At 42.5% G+C, this 5,516-nt stretch overlaps 1 pseudogene; it reads right to left on the reverse strand.

Moving 5' to 3' along the window:
• Positions 1–3,247: 3,247 nt before the first annotated feature.
• Positions 3,248–3,432, reverse strand: LOC129678694 (H/ACA ribonucleoprotein complex subunit 3-like; annotated as a pseudogene).
• Between the last annotated feature and the right edge of the window lie 2,084 nt (positions 3,433–5,516).

Below are 5,516 nucleotides of genomic sequence, written 5' to 3' on the forward strand. Positions count from 1 at the left end.
TAGGTGCTCTTGTATTTGGGGCATAGATATTCAAAATTGTGATGTCCTCTTGTTGGATTTTTCCTTTGATGAGAATATAGTGGCCCTCCTTATCTTTTTTGATTAACTTCAGATGAAAGTCTATTTTATTAGATATTAGGATGGCTACTCCAGCTTGTTTTCTGGAACCATTTGCTTGAAAAACATTTTTCCAGCCCTTTACTCTGAGGTAGTGTTTATCTTTGTTGCATAGGTGTGTTTCTTGGATGCAACAGAATGTTGGGTCTTGTTTCCATAACCATTCTGTTAGCCTGTGTCTTTTTATTGGTGAGTTGAGTCCATTAATATTGATAGATAATATTGACCAATGCATGTTAGTTCCTTTTGTAATGGAGTCAATGATCTTACCTTGTTTCATTGCTTGTTTTCTTTTCATTTTTGTTGGGATATTATCTGTATGCCCTGTTTTCTTGGGTGAATTCGTTTTCGTTGGATTGGAGTTTTCCTTCTAGTATCTTCTGTAGGGTTGGTTTGCTGTATAGATATTGCGTAAATTTAGTTTTGTCATGGAATATTTTGTTTTCTCCATCTATGTTGATTGAAAGCTTTGCAGGGTATAGTAGTCTGGGTTGACATTTGTGATCTCTTAGAGTCTCCATGATGCTTGCCCAGGCCCTTCTGGCTTTCATAGTTTCTGATGAGAAGTCTGGTGTGATTCTGATAGGTCTACCTTCATATGTTACTTGGCCTTTTTCCCTTGCTGTTTTTAATATCTTTTCTTTGTTCTGTAGATTTAGTGTTTTGACTATGATGTGACGTGATGTGTTTCTTTTCTGGTCTAGTCTATTTGGTGTTCTGTAGGCCTCTTGTATATTTATGGACATCTCTTTCTTTAAGTTGGGAAAATTTTCTTCTATGATTTTCTTGAAAATATTTTCTGGACCCTGGAGCCTGGAGTCTTCTTTTTCATCAATTCCTATTATTCTTAGATTTTGTCTTTTCATAGCATCCTTGATTTCTTGGATATTTTGTGATTGGAAGTTTTCTGATTTTACTTTTTCTTTGAGAGAAGTATCAATTTCTGCAAGTGTGTCTTCAGCTCCAGAGATTCTCTCTTCCATCTCTTGTATTCTGTTGGTGATGCTTACTTTTGTGGTTCCTGATCTTTTCTCCAAGTTCTCCAGCTCAAGAGTTTTCTCATTTTGTGTTTTCTTTATTGATTCTAATTCTGTTTTCATGCCTTGCACCATTTCTTCCATGTGTTTGAATTTGGATTCCTGTCTCTCTACGATGGACTCTATTTCTTTGTTCATTTCCTTTTTGTATGCCACTAATTTTTTCTCTACTTGTGCCTCTATTTGTTTGACTATGTTTGCCTGTGTTTCTTTAAGGGTTTTGTCTATTTCTTCTTTCTTTATCTCCAATTGACTGGCCAACTCTTTGAAAGCTTTGTTCATTTCCTCCTTATGAGCCTCAAATAATTGAGCAAGCATGGCTTTAAGTTCATTTTCCTGTGCTTCTGATGAATTGGAGTATCCATCGATTTTGGGGTTTGCTGGTGAAGTCATGATGTCCTGATTTATGTTGAAAGTGTTCTTTCACCTACCCCTGGCCATTGGCTTATCTGAGACCTTCCCTGTTTGTTTTTGGATTCTGCCGATCAAACTGGTACTGTCTCTCTCTCAAGTCTGGAGAATTCTTCAGGAAGTTGAGAGAGGTCCCGTGTCCTTAGTGTGTGCTGAGGACTAGCTGTACCTGTGGGAGGAAAGTACGCAGGCGCAAACAGAGGCAAATGCAAGCGTGCGTGCGTGCGTGTGTATATGTGTGTGTGTGTGTGTGTAAATGGGCGTGGGCGTGTGTCTCGAGGGACAGAGTGATGGCTAATGTTGAACCCTTGAGTGTGTGGGAGGGGCTCTGCAATGTATATGTTGCAGGCACTAGTGATGATCGCAGCGCAATTTCTGGCATCAACTGCCTTAACTCCTCAATTAGACCCACAGAGCAGGAACTTCAATGTTCCAAGTGCCCCTCTGTTTCCCAAAGTGGGTATATGGGTGGGAGGGGGTTCGATGCCTGGCTTCTGTTTTAGCAGGACCCAGGATCAGTGGAGCTGCAGATTCTCAAGGGTTCACTCACTTACAGGCAGGTCACTTGGCAGAGAACGGGGTATCTGGGCTCTCTGCTCTCTGGTTTGGCCCTGCTTCTTTGATGTGCTCCGCCAGTTCCGTGCTGTCACTGCCAGGTTATGAGGTCTTGCTGCAGCTGGAGATTTCAGGGTGGTCACATCAGTGGGAATCGGGGTAACCAGCCTTTCTGTTCTCTGGTTTGGCCCTGGTTAGTCTTAAACTGGAGGGCTGATGTGCCCTGCCAGCTCAGTGCTGCTCTGTCGCCAGGTTAGAAAGTCCCGCTGTAACTGGAGACTGGGTTGCTAGTCCAGATGCTTTCTGGGAAGTCCTGGGGTCTCTTCACTGTGCTCTCCAAGCTTGGGAGGCCCAGCGCCTGGTGTGTCTAGCTTGTATGGCGTTTCTGTCTGGTTTTGGTGAGTATATAGCGTATTCTCTGTCACTGTGGGATTGGGCGGGCCGTACTGTCAGTGATGGCGCTCCTGCGGAGCTAGTATGGCGTCTAGCAGACTAGGGCCCTGGGAGGATGGTGCAGCCGCCGTGCGAATCTGGGGCTCCAAGACACAGTACTGCTGGCCTTTGCTGATAAAGGGCTTGGGGCTCTGCCTCAGTGGCTGCAGGCCCCAGGCAGTTAGATCTGCGCTGAGAAAGGCGGAGTCCGCTGTGCTGAGGAGGAGGGAGGTCTGGGGGAGGGGAGTGCCGAGAGATCAAAGGTTCGTTTCTCACCTTCCCCAAACAAGTCCCTGGGTGACCTGAGACCAAGGTTTTCACCTCCTGCGATGTTCCTTGTTGTTTAGAAAGTCTCTCCATTGTTTCCCTGGCTTCAGAAGTTCTTCCACTCATCAACTCAGAACTTTATCTCTTCCACAGCTCGGAAACTGTGTGTGCTAGTCGCCATCTTGGCTCTGCCCCCTCGATCTCTTTTTTAACCCAAATCATTGTATCTTTAATAACCTGGCAGTAAGTCAAAACATGAAAAAAAATAAAGATTTCTTCTTTTATAGGTGATGCTCATCACTATAGACTCAGTCACATAGTGAGATAGGATTCCAAAGATCAAGGGGAGGCCTCATGGCTCATGGATTGACATGTTTGGTTGCTGATAATTTGCCTGAGGGCAGGCAGCATAAGAGATTAACCAATCCTCAGAGGACAGGACATAGTTGCTGGGTCATGACCATTTCTTGATGGTGATTCAGTATCTTGAGTGTTTGTCATCTGGGGAGAGCTGAGCAGGATGGGCAGAGAAAGTCTGTTGTCCCATAGGGTCAAATTTCTTCAGTGTATAGATGCAATCGCCCTGCTCATTGAAGTAATACTGGAGAAACATGACTGCAGAAAGATGGCAAGTTGTCTACAGCCAGCTGCATTTCCCTGAGCCTCGCTTTCACTCAGTCTATTTCTTCACAGGCATTAACGCTCACTTCTTTGGGACTCTGCCCCGACCCGCGGGGCTTCAATGGGGTTCCTAAGGTGGAGAGAATGGAAGGAATGGGGGGAAAAGGAACAAGAGACACAGGAATGAAAGCCAAGTCTGTTCATCTGATCAAGGTTTCCGTTTATTAGAAATTTTTACCCAACTTATATAGGGAGAAGGCAGGAAAGGGGGGAAGGTTAATTTACTGCTGCAGGAGATAGGAAGAGTGCTTTCATGGGTTAAATATTGCACCTGCAAGATGCCGTAAAGATGTTTTCTTAAGCTAGCTCACGGATGCTCTAAAACTAACAGACGGATGTTCTCACAATCTATCACCCATGATTTCGGGTCCTAGGTAACTCTTCAACTAAATAGCTTTAGGTCTCCACTAAATGACCTTTGCTCACTACTTGGCTTTGGCTTAAGTAAATAGCTTTGTCTCTGCTATATAGCTTTGGCTCACTGTTTGACTTTGGATTCAGTAGATAGCTTTGGCTCCCGGCAGGACTCCAGTGTATACTGAAGACCAGCTGAGACATCCAGCTTCATGGACTAAGCAACATGCTAGATTCTTGTATCTTTGCTGATAAGCAGCCATTGTTGTATTAGTTGGATGCCATTCTAATAAACCCTCATCTATCTACCTACTTATCTATCTATCTATCTGTCTGTCTATCTATCTGTCTTCTATTCACCCATTCAAGATATCAAGTATCTACTACATTTATCTATCTATCTATCTATCTATCTATCTATCTATCTATCTATCTATCTATTTATCTATCTATCTATTATCATTATCTGTCTATATATTCACTTTGTAAGTTCTCTTCCTCTACAGAACTCTAACTAACACCCTACAAATTCTCAACTTTTGTCAGGAGTTGTAGCCTCCTTTGCTGTCAAAGTATGGCTCCCTCCCATATACCCACTTACATCTCTTTTGTGTAACACTTCCCTGACTTCTACAGGTAACTGCTCCCATACCACTCTCCTGAAGAAGTATGTGCATTACTCTTCAGCGCCCTTACCCTTACCATACCGCAGGACAGTTATCCTTCCTAATCTCACTTCTCCATACATGCTGAGGACCTGAGTAGTAGAGACTCTGCTCATTAGTCTTTGGATACAAATGGTTTGTATATTTTCACTCACATGCAGTGTTAAAAATGTTTACTGAGTAGACATTTAAAATAGATCAAATTGGCTCTTGTTTATTGGAGTTGGCAATTACTAATAATCATTATGAACTCAGTGCCTAAACAGTATCTTTTTGCTTATGTAGGCTCCTATATTCCCAATTCAGTTACATTCTCCTAAGAATGAAGAAATGTCCATTTCTTTGCCAAAATGTGTTTCAGCAATAGGTGACACAACTTAAGAAACTGGATGAAATAGGAAGAGTTGAAATTGGGTAGAACAAATACGATCTGCTGCTTAAATTGCTTGGAAAGGAGCTTTAGATTGAGAAAAAATTAAGAGGCATTTATGCAGTGTATTTCTGCTGATGAGAAAGTTAATTCTCATTGGGTGACAAAGATTAATGTGTGATGTAGTGTCAGGAATAATTACCTGAAATTGACGATGACAAACGATCTTCATGGTGCTGCTGATGCTGAAATGAAGTTATTGTTTTAATCCCTTCTTAAAAGGGAAGGGGAGTGGGGAGGAGATTATGTCTTATTTTCAGGGTAATTTACCTAAACAAATATGTCACTTTCAGAGAGGTCCTTTGTGAATCACCTCTAGGAAATTTAAAGTCACCAGGAGTGCATTTGTTTTATGAAATAAGTATCTTTGAAGCCTCTGTGGTTGGTTTACCCCAGAGAGCTGTGGGTATCTATCTCCTGGTGAAAGTGAAGAATGCCATTTTACTTTAGTACAAGAAAGGGCAACAGCATATTGCTACAGGAAGCTAAGGGCCTCCCATGCACTCTGTGCACAGCACTGAGATAAAGAACCCACGGCAACATGACTACAGGGGGCATAAACACTCA

This window comes from Psammomys obesus, unplaced genomic scaffold (genome assembly GCF_907164565.1).
Source record: "Psammomys obesus unplaced genomic scaffold, mPsaObe1.curated_primary_1811, whole genome shotgun sequence".
NCBI classification, from domain to species: domain Eukaryota; kingdom Metazoa; phylum Chordata; class Mammalia; order Rodentia; family Muridae; genus Psammomys; species Psammomys obesus.